General features: G+C 41.5%; 1 pseudogene; it reads right to left on the reverse strand.

Annotated features, from left to right (window-relative positions):
* Positions 1-883: 883 nt before the first annotated feature.
* LOC132567838 (U2 spliceosomal RNA) lies at positions 884-993 on the reverse strand (annotated as a pseudogene).
* Positions 994-18,698: the final 17,705 nt, after the last annotated feature.

An 18,698-nucleotide genomic window follows, 5' to 3' on the forward strand; every position in this document is an offset into this window, starting at 1 on the left:
CAGATTTATTTCTAGTTCAGTTCAAAGTATTGTGAGTTACCACCCACAAAGCAGTTCATGGCCTACACCTGCAGGACTGCCTTTTTCAATATGCTCCACCAAAACCATTTCACTCATCAAAGCAGAGCCTTATGAAGGAACCATCTTGTAAGAGAGTAAGACTGACAGCTGCCAAAGTGTTCTGTTGTGGCTTCCACCTGGTGGAATGGACTCCCTTCACAAGGTCAGGATATCTCCTAAGATTCTGCAGAATGTGTAAAATGGAAGACATTTGTTTTCTAAAGTGAATACAGTTGTATTTAATGTCTAAAATTTAAGTCAGCTTTCATTTCATTGCTCATTGTAGATATTACATTGTTCTCTAACTTTGTAATTCAGCTTTATTACATTTTTACTGTATGTAATATACTATTCTTTTACTGCATCATTCCTCCAACCTTGTAATCCTGCTTTATTATCTACATTGCAATGTGTTTTTGTGTTCTCTGATTTTGTAATCCAGTTTTATTGCATTGTTGGTTGTATGAAGAATGCTGCTCTTAATGCATTTTAAAAAGTGTAATTTGTTTTGAACCTAAGAAAGGCAGACTATAAATTAAATAAATAAAAGACCAGATCGTGATGGAAGCTCCCTGATCATACCTGTTGAAAGTCCCTTGGTCAGCCATGAAGACTTTGCAACATGTGAATCAGACTGCAACTTTACTGATCTCAAAGAGCTGTTGTGAGAATGAAATGGTAGAGCAGAAGACTATGTTCCCCACTTTATACACACTGGAGAATAGGCTGGATAAAAGAGAGAGACCATCCACTCAGCTCTAGATCATCTTTCTCTCCATAGTATTTTCTTACTAAAGAATATTTATTTACTGTATAATCCACAGATGGATTAAATAGTAATCCATTTAATATATAGTCCTGAGGATATATCAGATATTAAACTGATAAAAATAGATAGTACACTTGATCTCAGCCAAAAGGCTGAAAACCAATTGACGTCTTGTATTTTTTCCATGCTTGTATAGCTTAATACTGTGGAAGGAATATATTTATCACCTGTTTTGCACAGATGAGTGGTAGACTTTAGTTTGATATGATGTGTTTCCTTCACCAAAACACAAGTCAGGGAAAATGGATTAATTAGCTCACAGACTTTCCATCTGTTGTGTCAGAGCTCAAGAAGGTGGGAGGAATGACAAATGGCCACCACCCCGCAAAGCACACCAGTGAGGTGCCCTGTTGTGATGAATGCTTCTTTAAGAAGGGCAAGGGGAAAAAATTGCAGTATCTTTGGAAATGTTTTGTGCTCAGCAGGCTAAGTCAGACATAAGGGCAAGGAAAATGTTTAAGCTGCTCATTTATGGCCATTAACAAATTGCATTCTCTGTTTCTCTCCCCCTCTCATTTGTTTGCACCTCAAATAGCGCTCATTATTTCCAGCCATTTTCAGCAGTTATTTAGGTAATGGACATCATAATTAGCTTCTGCTTCAATTTCTCAAATATACAAGCAGATCAAGCACAAAATTCATCTATATCCTTGAGACTGGGCCTGCACGATTTGTGAACCACCAAGCCGAACAGCCCTGCAAGCCTACACTGTACTACATATTTATATATATATTTAATATAGGAGGGAGAGAGGAAAAGTCTCAGCAAATTCAGTTTGAACACATGAAGCTGCCTTAGAGTCAGACCATTGCTCTAACATTCATTCATTCATTCATTCAACAAGGCCAGTATTGTTTAATCTGAGTGATAGTCACTGTTCAAGGTCTCAAGGCATAAATCTGTCATATCACCTATGACCTGAACATTTCAGCTGGAGATGCTGGGTATCTATTGCTGGGTATCTATTGCATGCAAAACAGATGCTCTATCATGGAGCCACGGTGCCTTCCCCACCCCACATTCCAGGCGCTCTCACTTTGTTTTAATTGTTTTAAATGACAATGATCTATGGCCCTGGTCCCTAGCCTTTCTGGTATGGTGACCCACAAGTTCAAATTTACTTGGTATAGAGACCCATTGATTTATTGTTGCACAGATTTTGGACTATTGGTTTTTTACTGGCATTGTTTTCATACATTTTTACTTCTATTTCAATTCTGATGTCAAAAATAGATGGATTTTGAAAAGATGATATGCATATCTAGTCCTTTCCAACTAAGAAAAATATATTATCAACACAGAGTACAATTAGAAAGAAGCAATCGGAAGCAGATCTACTCAGAGGTGAATGCCAGGCAACTTACTCCAAGGAAAGCATCCTTAGGATCACAGCCTCTGTAATGTACTGGACTTTGTGTTTGGTGGGAAGCTTTCGTGCGCACCCAGGCAGCAACGGGAAAGCTAGAGACTCTTTGATACATCTCTAGATCTGAATGCTAAGTGATAACCAATGAGCAGTCTTAGCGCGAAACTTGACTGCCATGATTTGGTATGGGGGTCTGGGGGGATGGTTCTTTTGCATGCATATAAGCGGGGTCGCAGCCCCGCCATTTTGTCTTAGTATGTCGTTACCAATAAAGCACATTCCTGTTTGAAGTCTAATGCATCGAACCTGGTATTTAACAACCTCAGAATCTTTAAAAATGTATTGCACCTTCACTGTTAGGTTTTACATACAGGAGGAGCCACCATCAATCAGAAGAGATCCATACGAGCTATGAGGAATTGAAATAGTTAAGATGGAACATTAAGGAAGGAATGGAATAAAATGGAGCTGTTGGGATTTCCAAAAGATAGCAGCATAGTGCACAATTCCACCTTGCTGCTCTTCTAAACTTTGCAGACCAATGTCAGGTCAAGAACCTCACTCAGACTTGCAAATAAGGATGTGCCGCTTCTACCAACCACAGACTACAAGGTAGGTATGCTAATAGACCTGCATTTCACACTAATGACCTCACAGGCATTTACCATATGTTTCCATCCGCTCTTGAAATTGAACAACTGCTAGCTACGAATTTCTCAAGACTGACTGGCCAGAGTCGCTGTTAACTGCAATCTGTTCTTGTAAGCATGGATAATGTCGTTAATCCACTTTTATCTTGAAGAGGGACCCTGCATTGGCTTGTTTACATGCATTCCAGTGATTGCATTGCAACTTATTAAGAAATAATGGATGACAAAGAAACACTGACTACCAGAACAGAAGCATGCATTCAGACTAAAAGAGTTCTTGCGTTTTTGTTAATTTGGCAGCTGTTATTAGGGGGAAATCATTTTTGCTTGTTTGCTTTGCAAGCTCAGGCAAGGCAATATATTTTTTAAAACATTAATGAAGCAGAATTGCTATAGCATAAACGGAAAATGTGAATGTTATAGGAATCCCTTTGCATCGTGTCAAATGAAGAGATTACACTTTAAGCTTCTGTAGCAGTTCCTTCTTAATGGCATTTGCTTCCTCCAACCAGCCAGTCAAATCATACCTACCTACATGACATTTTTACTCTGCCCTTTGTCCCAAGAACTCAGGACAGCCTAGGATTGCCTGGTCTGTGTTGGAAAATACCTGGAGACTTTGAGCGTGGAGCTGGGAAAGAGTGGGATTTGGGGAGGGGAGGAGCCTCAGCATGGTACAGTGCCATAGAGCCCACCCTTTGAAGCAGTTCTTTTCTCCAGGGGAGCTGATCTCTGCCAGCTGTAAAAGTGGGAGCTCTCTGAGTCCAACCTGGAGGCTGGCAACCCTAGGGCAGCCTCAGCATAAATGGGTTTCTCTCCTCCATCATCCTACCTGTCAAGAAGCAGCACTGGAAGAATCAGGTTTGCAGTGGTCAGCAAAAAAGCCCTAGGTTGCACAACAGGCCAGCAAGAAAGCCTGAGGAACTAACATATTGGACCATTGTCTTTGAACTACTGACTCAGCAGTAATCAGGCAGCCAACCTCCCAGTGGCAGCTGAAGATCTCCTGGAATTGCAATGGATCTCCAGGCAACACAGATCAGTTTGCTTAGAGAAAATAGGGAGATTGAAGTTCCTCCCCTACCCAGACAAGCCCTCCTCATGCTCCATGCCCCCCCCCACATCTCCAGGGTATTTCCCAACCCAGAGCTGGGAACCCTAAGCAGTAAATATGAGTATTTCCTTTTCTGTGTACTCTGTCTGCTTCCCAACATCGTTTCTTGTAAACAAACTGATGTTTTTAGAAACACCATGGCTGCAACCCAAAGAGGTCCTTTTGGCACCACTGAAGGCCTTGCATGTACCTTTTTTCTTTGAACAGCAGACTAATATTAATATGCCATAACACATACTGCTTTTAAAGCTCCCTTCTATTTCATAAAGGATTTGCCATGTAGCACAGAAGTGCTCCAAAAAACATAAGTCCAAAGATTTCTTGACTTAATTGCACTGACTTTACAGATTACTGTATCTTGGCCAGAGTCTATTATACCCTTTCCTTGCAAGGAAACAGACCCTATATTAATTTATTTACAAGATTTACATCTTGCTGTTCTACTGCAATGTGACATTAAAGACAGTTCAGTGGTATATAAAATAGTGTCCCATAAAAACTAAAGGAAGATAAAATTATATGATAAACAGCAGTGACAATAAAACAATATATAAGACAGCAACCAATCAAAAGGTACAAAATCAAACTAAAGTGCTGTCAAGTTGCAACTGACTTATGGCACTCCCACAAGGGGCTTTCAAGGCAAGTGAGAAGCAGAGGGGGCATATCATTGTCTATCTCTACAGAGCCATTCTTAAAGGTTTCCCTTGCAAGTACCCAACCCTGCTTAGCTTCCAAGATCTGATAAGATGGGGCTACACCATGCCACCTCCCTCCAAAAAAACAAATGCCCTAGGGAATAAAATGATCTTTACAGAGCACTGGAAGGCTATAAGTGAGGAAGACTTCCTCGACAAAGCCTGGAGATGACTGAAAAAACACTGTCCTACCTGCCAACCAATCTTGCCACTGTTATGTGGATATTTAGAGCAGGGCACCAGCAGCAAATCTCATGTCATAGGCAGGTTCATTTGGGCTACAGTTAAGGCTGCCACGCCTCCAGCTCCCAGCACCATCATTGCCCACCACTGCTCCAAGTGGTAACAGGGAAAAAAAAATAAAAACTGTGTTCTGATATTGCTATGTCACTTCCAGGGAAAATGTGGAAGTGGTATAGGGTAATTCTAGGAATTGCCAGAAACAATATGGTTTTACCATAGGCTTAGCCTGGTAATCCTAGCAGAGGTGGTCATTTATGTATTCTGCTCTTAAACCACTTAGGACTTGAAATGTCACCCTCAGTTCCCCTAAATACAGTCTTCATTTCCTCCTCCTCTTTTTTGTTCCACAGCAGCTGCACTTCCATTAAATGAGAATGAACACACATATTCACAAAACAGCCAAAACAAACAATTTGCATGCTCACACTTTTGTTATCTCCCTGAGGCAATGGTATAGCTAGCTTTATTCTCTGGAGTTGCTGAGTGTAACAATCTGCTGTATTTCAACCAACTTAAGGAGAAGGAAGTCTAGGCGATGGAGTTTTCCTCTATCCCATAATCAGGTTCTAATTAATTCTTTACTATCCCTTTCACTATACAAACAACTTCTGAAAGGAATACAAAATGAATAGATGGACTGTGCTCTCTGTCTTCCTCTGTGGCTCTGCCTGCTCGCCTGCCCCCATGAGCTTCAATCTCACTTAGATTTAAAGGCGCACATGCAGTTTCCAAAACACAAGCAGTTTGCTAGCATCTAAACGTGCTTAAGATCTAAAGACACATCGTGGCTGTTGGGGTAGGGCTTTCCCCCACTGGCCAGATGGCTGGACACAGGGAGGAGACTGCAAAACTGGGGGAGCCCCCACTCAGACCTGGAGACTGGCAAGCCTACTAAAAGGACTACAGGAAACCAAAGCCAGTAATTTATTCCCAACAATCCATCCCTAAAAGAGGTAGATCATCCATCTGATGCAATAATTTTAGCCCCAAGCCACTATCAATAACCTAAGAATAATGCAGAAATACTGAAATCCAACACATGAATTGTATATAAGCAAACCTCCATGCAATCCAGTCATGAGGTAAATTTATACTAACATTTTGATTTCCCAAATATTGCATTTTGATTGGTATAGACAAGTAAGTTTCTATGCTTCACGGACACAAAGAAAATGCTTTTCAAAGTATTACCCATATGATAGTGTCAGCAACTGAACAACAAAGTGTCAGTACTGTGCAAAATAGTGGCATTACAAAACTTAAACTTTCAGAAATAAGACAATTAAGAGATAAGTAGGATTGGCAAGCAGTGTCAGGCAGGCTGTGGTAGCTCTAGGAGTAGCTAGGCTTCACCTTTACCCTATGTCAATTCCAGGTTTGTTTTTTATTGTAAATGATGTAGTACCACACACAATGCTGAGGAGTTTTTAAAAATGCTCAGAGGGGCAGTGAGCAATGGGATTCTCCGCCCCCACTGGGAGAATGGGATCCTTAGAGATAAAACTTACAAAATAAGATGAGGGAAGTTTTGAAGAAAATACAGGGTCTAAAACACAACATTTCAGGGTTTTATATTCACAAACATTGGGGGGGGGGGGGCGGACACAGAAGTCACACTTACATTTTAAAAAAGAATTCAAACAGTGAACATTTGTGTACCAAAGACTCACTCCCAAGATCACAAAAGTACCACCTTTAGTTCATGCCTGTAATTTTTCAGAACAAGAAACAAATAAAATAGCTGTACTCACCTAGCCCTGAAGCAAAATACAGCTGACAGGGTTGAAAAAGGGAAAACTGTACTTCACAGGGTTTTAGTACTACAATAAATCTGCTCTTTCAGATGTTTGACAGGCAGGCTTTTGTTGACCTCTCTGTTTAGGGAGATCGGCAGGAAAATTATGTTTGTTGAAGGTCATGGCAATATCTAGGCAATAAAGTGGAAGGTGAAATATTGATATGATTGTCCCCAACAGTAGAGATCCAGTCTGTATGATATAAATGAGCAATTTTAGCTCCATCTGTTTGACGATGCAAACTACATAGAGACAGCTATTGGTTCTCCATGTGCATTTATTATACTATAGCAGTTTTGTCTTCATTTCATGGGAAAAGCACACAACTGTAATCCACAACTTTTCTTTATTTCAGGGTCAAAGCAGACAAAATGTTGCAAACTGTAGGTTCAGAGTATCCAATTTTTTTAAAAAAAGCATGCAAGGACCTGATTAAGATAAGGACTATGGGCTGGAGGAGGAGTTAAAAACCAGGCCACCTGCTCTGTTTGTCCAACTTGAACTTGACTCAGAGTTATTTGCTCTGTTGGGACAATCATGGAGGCACTTCATGTATTACCTGTATCACTAATCACTTTGGGATTGTTTCTGGTGAGGGAAAAGGTATGGGAAACCTATTAAATTTCTTTCCCTTCCCCCACCCCCATACATCACGGTCTTGATCCAAACGGAGCCTCTGGGTGACTAGAAAATGCCTCAGGGCAGGCTCAAAACCAGTTGTTTTCAGTTGCTACTGGCATGCCTACCTTGCAAAGCATGAGAGCATGGTACACATATGATCCTCTCCATGTGCACAGTTGTCATGGTGTGAGAATCAAGCAACACATATATTTTCCATATTCAGAACACAGAACTGGAAACTTCTTTTTAGGGTTTCCATTGTGTGTATTGAAGTTGGAAAATGCACCCATTGCCCAATTCACACAAAAATGGAACCACATTATCCAGAGGACTACATGTTATGAATTCTCCCCATCTACAATGTGAGAGTGCCATAACAAGTGAAAGAGGCAAGTTTTTTTTTTGGGGGGGGGGGGCTTACAGTAGGCCCTGTAAGCTCTTGGAGGATTGGCTGCATCAAGGATGTGTGGCCTAAAATGCAAAGGAGCTCCTGCTATTAAAAAAAAAAGCCCTAGAAAGAGGCATCAGTGCCTTGACTACTTTGACCCTCAGTATCCTGCTAAAGAAGCCACTGCCAGATCTAGGGAGGAGCAGAGGGGGCACTTGCCCTGGGTGCTGCTGGAGGGGGGGCACCAAATTGGGTATGGAGTCCATTCTAATCTATGGGCCCATAAGATAGAATGGACCCATAAGGGGGCATCATTTTTAATTTTGCCCCCCCTCAAAAAATGTAGATCTGGTCCTGGCCACTGCATACCTTATCTTATTCCTCACAGCCCAAACAGACAGAGGTCTTGTAGCACCTTAAAGACTAACAACAGTTTTTTGGAGCATAAGTTTTCATGGACTACAGTTTACACCTTCAAATGCAATGTGTGGATTCTCACTATACAAAACACCATATAAATAAAAAGGTAATCATTGTTCTGCTTCTAGATCATGTACTAATATTACATCTCAGCCAAGAGCACAGGCAGCAATTTTCAGTTTGCCCCCATTCAGGAACTTTGGGATCTAGTAGTTAATGCTATTAAGCACCCTAGCTAATGCTACCACCTAATCTAGTAGTTCATATCTAGCTAATGCTACTTAAGCACTCTGGAAGTCATCTATTCTCCTTGTCTAATAAATTGCAACACATACAAGAAGCAAAAGATTGGGAGACAAAGTCAGAGCACAGATTTGTTCCCTAGGGTTCCAAGGAAGAGTAAAATGCATTCTTCAAGTGTTCTGATCCCTCAAGAAGTCTGTGACCTCCTGGGTGAAGGTAGGGTAAACGCTCCCTTCTTGACTCACCTTTAGCACACTTCATTCATCCAAGAACAATAATCTCTGCTTCCTGAGTGCCTCTCTCTGCATCAGATCATATCCAAAATCATCCCCTTGTGTGAGGAACTGAGAAGTAGCAGATGTGAATTACACACACACACCCATACTTTCATGTAAAGTAGAGAGTGGTTATCCTTTCCAACCCTCCCCCTGTTCTTCCCACATATGGGCTCAAGACACATTCATATGCCAAAGACCGACTGGTTAATATACATAAAGGTTAATCACTTCTTTAGCACATTAATTATATTATCCATGTATTGACCTGTACAGTTGTCTGCAGAGAAGACATGCTTATCAAACCACATCAAGCATTCGTATTCAAAAGGGTTTACTCTCCATTCAACAATAGTTTGAGACTTTCCTCTTTTTTGCATTCTTAGCCATTTTTTTTCAAGTGAGCCTCTCTTCACTTTTTTTTTTGGCAATGCCATCACTGGCCCACGTTATGAACCAAAGTTCTGGTTCACCAGAAAAAAATCAGAGAATTTTGGAATTTTGGCAAGTTAACCATCCATTTCAGAACACCAAGCTGACTCATGAGAACGCAACATTTAGAATCAATGCTGTGCATCCTATCTCCAGGCTCCATAAAGGCTGAAGCCTTCCTTCAGACTAAAAGAAGCTTTCTTTTGGAAGTGCCACTTAAAAGCTGAAGGAAGGCTCTTCAGACTGAAGGAATGCTTTGCTGAGCAGAGTAGTAGGGTATATGCTGATAGCTTGAACCTGCTCACTTTCTCATTTAGAATAAGACCACCATAGACCCCACCCTTCTCTCTGAATCAGAGTCTCAGAGCAGCTTAGAATCTCCTTTTATCTTCCCCCCCCACAACAGACACCCTGTAAGGGAGGTGGGGCTGAGAGAGCTCTCACAGAAACTGCCCTTCCAAGGACAACTCTTGCAAGAGCTATGGCTGACCCAGGGCCATTCCAGCAGCTACAAGTGGAGGAGTGGGGAGGAATCAAACCTGTTTCTCCCAGATGAGAGTCCACACTCTTAACCACTACACCAAACTAGCAAACTAGCAAGTAATATGCAAGAATCTGGATGGGTTGAAAATGGAATGAAGATTGAAAAGTACAACTAAAACACACAGAGAGACACACAACAGATGAAAGCCCAATGGCTGGGGCTGATGGGAGTTGTTGGCAAAAAACATCTGGAGAGCTACCGTTGGCCACAACAGATAAAAGCCTTCATAAAGCTCATCCATTCATCATAATTTGGCAGCTGAAGAATAGGGATGCCTCTTGCTGTGCATCTCTGTCTAACAAAGAAAACAGAAACTTTAACACTGCTAAGCAAGATCCTGCTATTGAAGCCTTTGACCTGAGCACCACTTAATGCAAAGGAGCTGTACCAACTCACATCTGTTGAGGATCTGAACCATGGTTGCGTTCCTTAAGCTTCGAAAGAATGAAAAACATTGTCACTATCAGAAAAGAACAAAAACAAGCACCAAGAGGAGATAAAACCCTACTCTTGGTCAAAGGTACTTTTGTGCATGCATTTTCTCACATTCTGGCAAATCCTGTAAAGGATAGATTTTCCAATCAGCAACCTTTTTCCATCACTGCTCAATTTGCAAAATCCTGAAACATGAACAGGAGTGCACTCACAGGTAGTGTCCATCAGGCAAGTGGGACAAGTTACATATTTAAAAGTAAAGGTAGTCCCCCGCGCAAGCACCAGTCATTTTTGTGATGTTGCTTTAACAACGTTTTCATGGCAGACTTTTTATGGGGTGATTTGCCATTGCCTTCCTCAGTCATCTACACCAGGGGTGGTCAGCGGTAGCTCTCCAGATGTTTTTTGCCTACAACTCCCATCAGCCGCAGCCAGCATGGCCAATGGCTGGGGCTGATGGGAGTTGTTGGCAAAAAACATCTGGAGAGCTACCATTGGCCACCCCTGATCTACACTTCCCCCCCAGCAAGCTGAGTACTCATTTTACTGACCTCGGAAGGATGGAAGGCTGAGTCAACCTGGAGAACTGGAAATGAATAAAGTTAGCCAAGATTGGTTTAATATGGTCAAAATTACATATTACTTTGACCATATTAAACCAATCTTGGCTAACTTTATTCATTTCCAATTCCTTTCTGAGCACACACAGGGCCTGGGCCTGCCACTAGGCAAACTAGGTGATTGCCTAGGGTATCAGCAGTCTGAGGGCACCAAATTGGGCACCTCACATGTGACTCACTGACATTATTAGTGCAGGGGATTGGGGTTACTAGAAGATAGCCTTGCCTAGGGTTCCAGACAATCTAGGGCTGGTCCTGGGCACACACAGCTCCAAACTAGACATGAAGGTGTCCAGGGGTTTGACCCCTGGATGCTGCCACCATTTTAAAGCATTTCAAAAATGTCATAAGGGCCTGCAGTACAGCCAGCTGAGGCCTTCTTGCCCTCTCCTGTGCCATTTTTTTCCTTTAAAAAATATAAATTAAAATGCAACAATGCATAAGCAGAACCAGTGTATACATAGCAAACAAATCTAATTCACAAATTAAAGAAAAATGAAGGACGATAATATAGATAATATCTGATGAAGTATGCATGCACATGAACGCTTATAACCAGAATTAAACTTTGTTGGTCTTAAATGTGCCGGGGGGGGGGGGTGTAGCAGACACTCCTTTGCATATTAGGCCAATGTATGTAGCCAATCCTCCAGGAGCTTACAGGGCTCTTATTACAGGGCCTACTGCAAACTCCAGGAGGATTGGCTATATTAGGGATGTGCAGCCAAATATGCAAAGGAGTTCCTGCTACGAAAAAGCCACGAAGATGCCCCTGGACTCAAACTTTGTTATAGACAATTATAGTTATGCCTTCTTTATCTATTCAGTTCTAACAATATTTTTTTTAAAAAAATGTAGCAAATTGTTACCAATTTTTGTCATTAAAATATTCTTATCATTTTGAATTGCAGTTAGGCTTTTGATTTTTAAAATCCCACATCTTTAAGAACCATTCTAATTTGCCAGGAAGCATAGGCTGTTCCCAATATTGTGCAAATACCATCCTTCCAGAGCATACAGCGGAACCTCCCTGGGATCAGTAGTTACGGCATCAACACCATTTAAGAAATAAATTTCAGGTTTCAAATTAAGGACCAATCCCCATATCTTGAAAATTATCTTTTGGATTGTTTTCTAATAAACTTGAGCCCTGGGGCATGACAACTGCATATGAATGCAATCTGCTTTTGAAGTGGTACAAAAGCAGCACTTATTATTAGCAGAGAGAGGAGGTTTAGACAATTTGTCTGGTGTTAGGTACCACTTGTACACCATTTCAAAGCAGCTCTTTTTCGTATGCTGGAAGAAAACTCAGTTCTCTTAGTATGAATAAATTTCTATTTGCCAGGATCCAAACAATAACCAGGCTTTTATTCCATTTAAGAATATAAGTTTTTTTCCCTTACCTGACTTCACATAGAGAACATCTTGCATCACATCCTCAGTGCAGAAGGTGGAGGCTTTCTTGTTCCCCCCTCCCCAAACATTTACAAGTACCAAAACAGTCACAGGGGTGAGGAAAATTGGGCACCTGAAGGAGTGTAGGAGCTCCTTAGCCTGCCACGTCGCTGGCTTGATCAGGATTGGCTCCCTACAACAGTTTTAAATCTCTTTAAAATATCAGCAGCATCCACAGATGGACCCATAGACATCATGTATACTGTGGCCCCTAGGAGCTCTGCTTTTCATCTTAAAATCCTGAATGGTTTGGGAGCAGATAACCAGAACAACCACAGTCCTGAGGTCTGCAGGTAAGTCTTGTCAGGTCTCCTCCAGAGTAGTGCTCTCAGGTCTAGATAGCAATCAGAGGGCTCTCAACTGCAGATAGCAAACAGGCTTGCACCTAATGAATCAGTTGATCCAACAAAACAACCTTCCCAAGCCTCAGTTTAAATAGGCTGGGAGGTAATCGGACTCAGCTGCATTGCTAGCAGATGTTGAGTCCCTGTGGCTGTAGTGGGCTTTGACCATCATCCTGCAAAGCACTATTGATCTGGGATGGAGTTGCACACCACCACTCTAGCACTTTGCCTCCTTTGGGGGAGGTCGCTAAAGGGTTTTTTAAAATGCAAGTGGGTTTACATGTTTTCTGTTCTGTATGTGGACTCAAGGGAAGACTTTGGGTGCTCCTGCCTGGCTCATTGGAGCCATACGGACTGAGCTTGGGGACTTGGGAATGATGGGCTTCAGGATCCAAATCTCTGCAGCCCTGGACCAATCACAAGCCCCCATCAGTTTGAATGACCCAATAATGTGCTTGCGTGGGAACCCAGAAATGCATAGAAATTTGGCCCCATTGGCCCAGTCTTCAGTCTTGTCGTGGAGCCATCCACTATGCTACTCTTAATAAAGAGCTTGTTATCACTGATCCTGAGACTCATCAATGCATAGAACCCACTATACAATATTTTCTTAATTTTTTAAAAAATTATGTGCCTGATTTTGATGTTCAAGGAATATACAGTACAGGGTATTAATATAGTAGATTATCTTTGTCATGCTTCTCTCAGCACCAGCAGCTCTGGGCTAGTTATAAAACAGTTATAAATAGTTATAAAAGGGACTTTACATTTATTAACAGTGCCCCCTGGAAGTTTAGGCCAAGCTAAACTGGTATGAGATTTGCCAGTCCAGGAAAGTTCTTCTCTCTGTGCAGATTAACTACTGAAAAGGTATAATCAATCATAGCAAATTCTACTATGGTAGTGTGTGAGCCTGTTGCAGATAAAAACAAAAAGGAGTTAACTCCTGTGACACTTTAAAGGCTAACAGATGTACTGACATGTAAGGGTTTGTGGGCATCACACATAGCAACAACAACTATTCTCAAGCATAAAGATACCTGGAACAATGTTATTGCTGCTGTCCCTTGCTTGTATTCATGCCCCTTCTGGTAACCACTGCTCCTCCCTGCTCAGACAGAATGGGCTGAACACACAGTTACATATCTGTTGTTAAAAAAAAAGACATATACAGTGTGTATGTATATATTATTAGCCACCTTTATATATTGGCCACTGTGTGATACAGAGTGTTGGACTGGGTGGGCCATTGGCCTGATCCAACATGGCTTCTCTTATGTTCTTACTTAACTATGCCCCCCAATTAAACTCAAACAATATAAACTAGTTATTCCTGTTAAACCATATAAACTTGTTATTCTTGTTTGGTCCTTGAATCTGTTAAATGTCTTCATTGTGCTGTATGCTAATTTACTGCTCACCCTCTACCTCTATGTATGGAGTGGTAATTTCCATTTCATTGTATTTAAGGAAGTGTGTGTACACATGAAAGCTTATACCTTGAATAAAACTGTTGGTCTTAAAGGTGCCATTGGACTCAAACTTCAGACTTTTGTCCTGTGAGAGCAGCCAAGGAGTAACCATTAATCCCACTGGGACAGTTCCCAGTGAGCCTCTGCCCTGAAGGATGAGTGGCAAGGGTAAAAGGGGTCATTGGTCATGGTGGCCAGCAGAGGCATCTACAGATAAACATAATGAGAGGAAAAGAAGAAGGGGAGGGACAGTGGCTCAGTGGTAGAGCATCTGCTTGGTAAGCAGAAGGTCCCAGGTTCAATCCCCGGCATCTCCAACTAAAAAGGGTCCAGGGAAAAAGGTGTGAAAAACCTCAGCTTGAGACTCTGGAGAGCCACTGCCAGTCTGAGAAGACAATACTGACTTTGATGGATCCAGGGTCTGACTCAGTATAAGGCAGCTTCTTATGTATGTATGTTCTCCATCAAGTGGATGGGCTTGGGAAAGTAGCCCTGCACTGGAAGGCAATGGCTGCTCAAATTTTCTTCACTGTTTCTCAAGCAGCTCCTGTCTAGCTGAGAGGTTTTTTGTTTGTTTGTTTTGTTTATAAGGTAGACTTCCAGAGTTGTTACTTCTTTTGTGAATATGCTGTGCTTAGGAGAATACCCAGCATCTGATACATGTTTACTTGGAAGTAATTTCCAAATAAGAGCACTTAAATCAACAGAATAGCCCCCAATGGTGTGTGTGGCAGTGCGTGTGTGTGTGTGAGAGAGAGAGTGAGAGAGAGAAAGGGAGAGAGGGAGGGAGGACATGTTCTCTATAACTGGTGTTGAATTCCAAAGTTAAAGTAAACTAATACCTCTACCCACCCCCCCTTTCTTACAACCCAACAGGACCTACACTTTAGAAACTTTAATAGGCTGTTCTTAACATTTTGTATCATAACATAATCCTTTACTTTCAAAACACTACTTCCTTAATTGGTTTGTTGTTTACCTTACTTTATTGTACTGTTATTTATTTTCACTTAAGAATATGTGTGAAACTGTTCAGATCTTTAAAGCAGAGAGCCACCTGCCTCTTAGCACAACTCCTCCCTTCCCCTTCTGTAATTCTCTGCATAAAAATAAAGGGAATTATTTTTGTTCTTTGTCTTGATGGTACTACTGGATTTCTGTAGTATAGGGAAGATTCTACACAGCATAGATTCAGGAGCTGAATGTTTGCCTTCTATTTCAAGCTAAACTATTTTTCCCTGCAGCCCCAGCAACAGACCAGAAGCTGGGAATTCTGTGGTGTCCTTTCCTGCTTGATCCATCATCCAGGGCTGTGATTTTGAGTTTGACAGTCACTTGTCCAGTAGTGATGGGGATGTCATATATAGCTGCCAACCTCCAGGCAGGGCCTGGGGAATTCCCAGATTACCAAGATCAATTCTCCCAGAGACAATCTCTGCTTTGGAGGGTGGACTGTATAACATTATAGGCTGCTGAGGTCCCTCCCCTCCCCAAACCTTACATCCCCAGGTTTCACCCCAATGTCTATAGACATTTCCCAGTCTAGAGTTGGCAACCCCAAATCATGTCTCTTGCATTGAAGGAACTGCCTGAGCTTGCTGGAAGTAAGTTAAGGCTCCCTCGCCCACCTGATGGGGGGATTTGGGGGGCATTCCAGGTGACATGATGACATCACCTAGAAATGTCATCACATTGGAGATGTCGCACAAGGATGCTCTGTTATTTGGAGGAAACTCTGCGGGGGTTTTGGTCTCCATACATAGAGTTTGCCCAAATACCAGAGTGTCCCCAGTGCAATGACATCACTTCTGGGTGACATCATCGCATCAGGGACATCACACATTGTCGTTGCCTGCTGATCCTTGGTGGAGAGGAACCCCCAAAAATGGGAGATCCCCTGCTGGGACCTGGGGACTTGCAACCCTAAAAGTAGATAGGGTTGCCAACCTCCAGGTGGCACCTGGAGATTTCTCACTGTTACAATTTGATTAAAATCAGTTCCCCTCCAGATGATTAAAATCAGTTCCCCTGAAGAAAACGGCTACTTTTGATGGTTGGCTCTATATGGCATTAGACCCTGCTGAGGTTCCCAACCCCACCCTTTCCAGGCTCCACCCCCCAAATTTCAAGGTATTCCCCAACCCAGGACTGACAACCCTAAAGTTGGCAAGGCTTCAGAAGCAGAAGGTTCTCAGCCACACGCAGACTCAGCTCTTAAGCTGATAATGCCTTACAGCAAACTCATGTGAGAAGGACTTAACACTGTACATTTTCCAGGTGCTATGAGCTTTATATCTGTGAGTGCTTACACAGGACAAAGTGATTATTATTTTCAAAAGTTATTAAAATAGCTTTGACCTTGGACATTGATAAGGATTAAAGTAAAAATGAAGCTGGAGTTCTGTGACTGGAACACCAGATGTATTATCTGATCTTTAAAATCAACCATGAGGAAAAGGTTGACTAATGGATTGTAGCCAAAGTGGATCCCCACACTCATACACAGAATTAGGGAAGGAATGTAAAGACTAGTATTCGAAGGGTATCTGAAAAACTGTGCTTGCACACAAAAGCTTATCCCTTGAATAAAACTTAATGGTGCCACTGAATTGAAGGGAGCTGTGGATCAAATTGCACCCGCAGGGCAACTGGTGGGGAATTGATTACTTGAGCCAGGAAAAGCAGAAGATCGGGGATACAGCAACTGCTTGTAAGGAACTGGTACATTTGTTGTAACTACTTTTTAAATATTGTCAGTTTTCTCTATAAATTAACAATTTTACATCTTTGGCATGCATGTCTAATACACCCATTTAACTGATTATAACAATAATAATTTGTGTAGAAGTTCATTGCATACATACACCTGAGAAAATTACATACACCTGAGAAATCATCACAAGTGACCTGAAAAATGAAGGGTGGAGTGATACCCCCCTTCTTTAAATGTTATACCTGAACCTTCACTTCCAGCCACTGAATCACATCTCCCAGTAAGTGACAACTTCAGACAACCTTTCCCTCACAGTGTCCTCTCTTTGGATTGTCCACAGGTCATGGACTTTTCCTCTGGGAGGCCCTATCTTCTGAAATGGCCTACCAGAGCAATTAGGAATGCTAGACTGTTTTATTTCAGATGACACTTAATGGCAGTAAATTGTCTGGGTACACCTGGCTTCATTTTTAACCTGTGTTGCTTTTATTCTGTCAATGGATAGTTCTGCTGCTACCAGTGCAACTTGCTGTTGCACTGATGGCAGCATTGAGTCTAAGGAGGTAAGGTGGGTTATAAATAGTTTCCCCTTGCATGCTTGCTTATCATAGCCACTCTCATTAAGAAGCTATATGATAACTGTGAAAAGCAGTATAATCATTGTGGGGAGAGGAAGCATTGAAATAGCATCTGTCATTATCAAACAACCTCAAATAACTTCCATTTTAGCTATCAAAGTTACTTACGTTTTCAAGGTACGTTTTTGGACATGTATGATTCTTGCTCCCATTATATAAAAGAGTATAACTAATGCCATTATTTTCTCTTACTGACTTACACATTCAACACATCTGATATACCTCTTCTGTGTCACTGAACAGAAGATGGGTCATCTTAGGGGACCAATCCACAACCAGCTATTGGTTATTACATAGCTGCAGTGTGTCACACAGCTGTAATTACTTCTGGTACATAATTTCAGGGGCATACCTTTCATTAAAATCACTTGTGCTTGATATCCTTCCATTCAATTTTACTAATGGATCATGCATGGCTTATAACTATAACCACAGCACTTAATAAATATTTTACCCAGGTGTCCATTGTCACCTATTTATCATTTACGATATGTTGTGAAAACAATATGAAATGCATATTAAACATTTACGAATGTTATGATATTACTAACATATGTTTACCGATGCATTATTAATTCACTTTACATTATCAGGCATCTTTGTGTCAGTTTGGATCAGATCGCAGTTCAGCAAACTGCAACATTTACAAAGGAGAAAGAGGCAGAGGGTGCACTTGACAGAATTGGGCTAGGGTGGGGGGATGGATCCAAGTTCAAACTTCTGCCATAAAGCTCACTGGTGGAAGTTGGATCCTACCAAGTTTCCTGATGGTGAAAAGGGGAAGATGGACCTTAGAGACTGTGAGACCCAAATGGACACAGATAGCATTGTTTTTTTAAAAAAATTCTCTTCACTCATCTTTACCCAATTTCTCCCTGAAATCCTCCAACTGGTTTCTTTTCCTCTTTTTAGGAATCTGGAGTTTGTTTTTTAATCAGTTCTGCTTGATGAAAGAGAAATTTGAAAAGAAGAAGTTGAGGAAGGGAGGATCTGTAAAATTTCATAATTTCCCTTTGTAAAGGCTCAGAGGCAGGCAATGTCTTCCCAAAGATATCAACAGATCCTCTTGCTAAAGCACCACCCTGTGTTGTGTAACATAAAACTACTGCACAGGTTGGAATTACAAAGAGAAATGAAGGGGTAATCCCTCTCCTAAAAGAGGAATCAGTGGCCATACCTTAAAAAGTGTATTTCAGAAAACCAAATTCCCATCCCCATAACAACACTAGACAAAAGGCACACAGGAGAGCTGCATGGGAATCAATCAAGATCAAGTGGAAAAGTTGATAGGATCCAACCCATTGTCTCCCAGCCTAAATTTATACACACATCCACCCT

This window comes from Heteronotia binoei, chromosome 2, assembly GCF_032191835.1.
Source record: "Heteronotia binoei isolate CCM8104 ecotype False Entrance Well chromosome 2, APGP_CSIRO_Hbin_v1, whole genome shotgun sequence".
NCBI classification, from domain to species: Eukaryota; Metazoa; Chordata; class Lepidosauria; order Squamata; family Gekkonidae; genus Heteronotia; species Heteronotia binoei.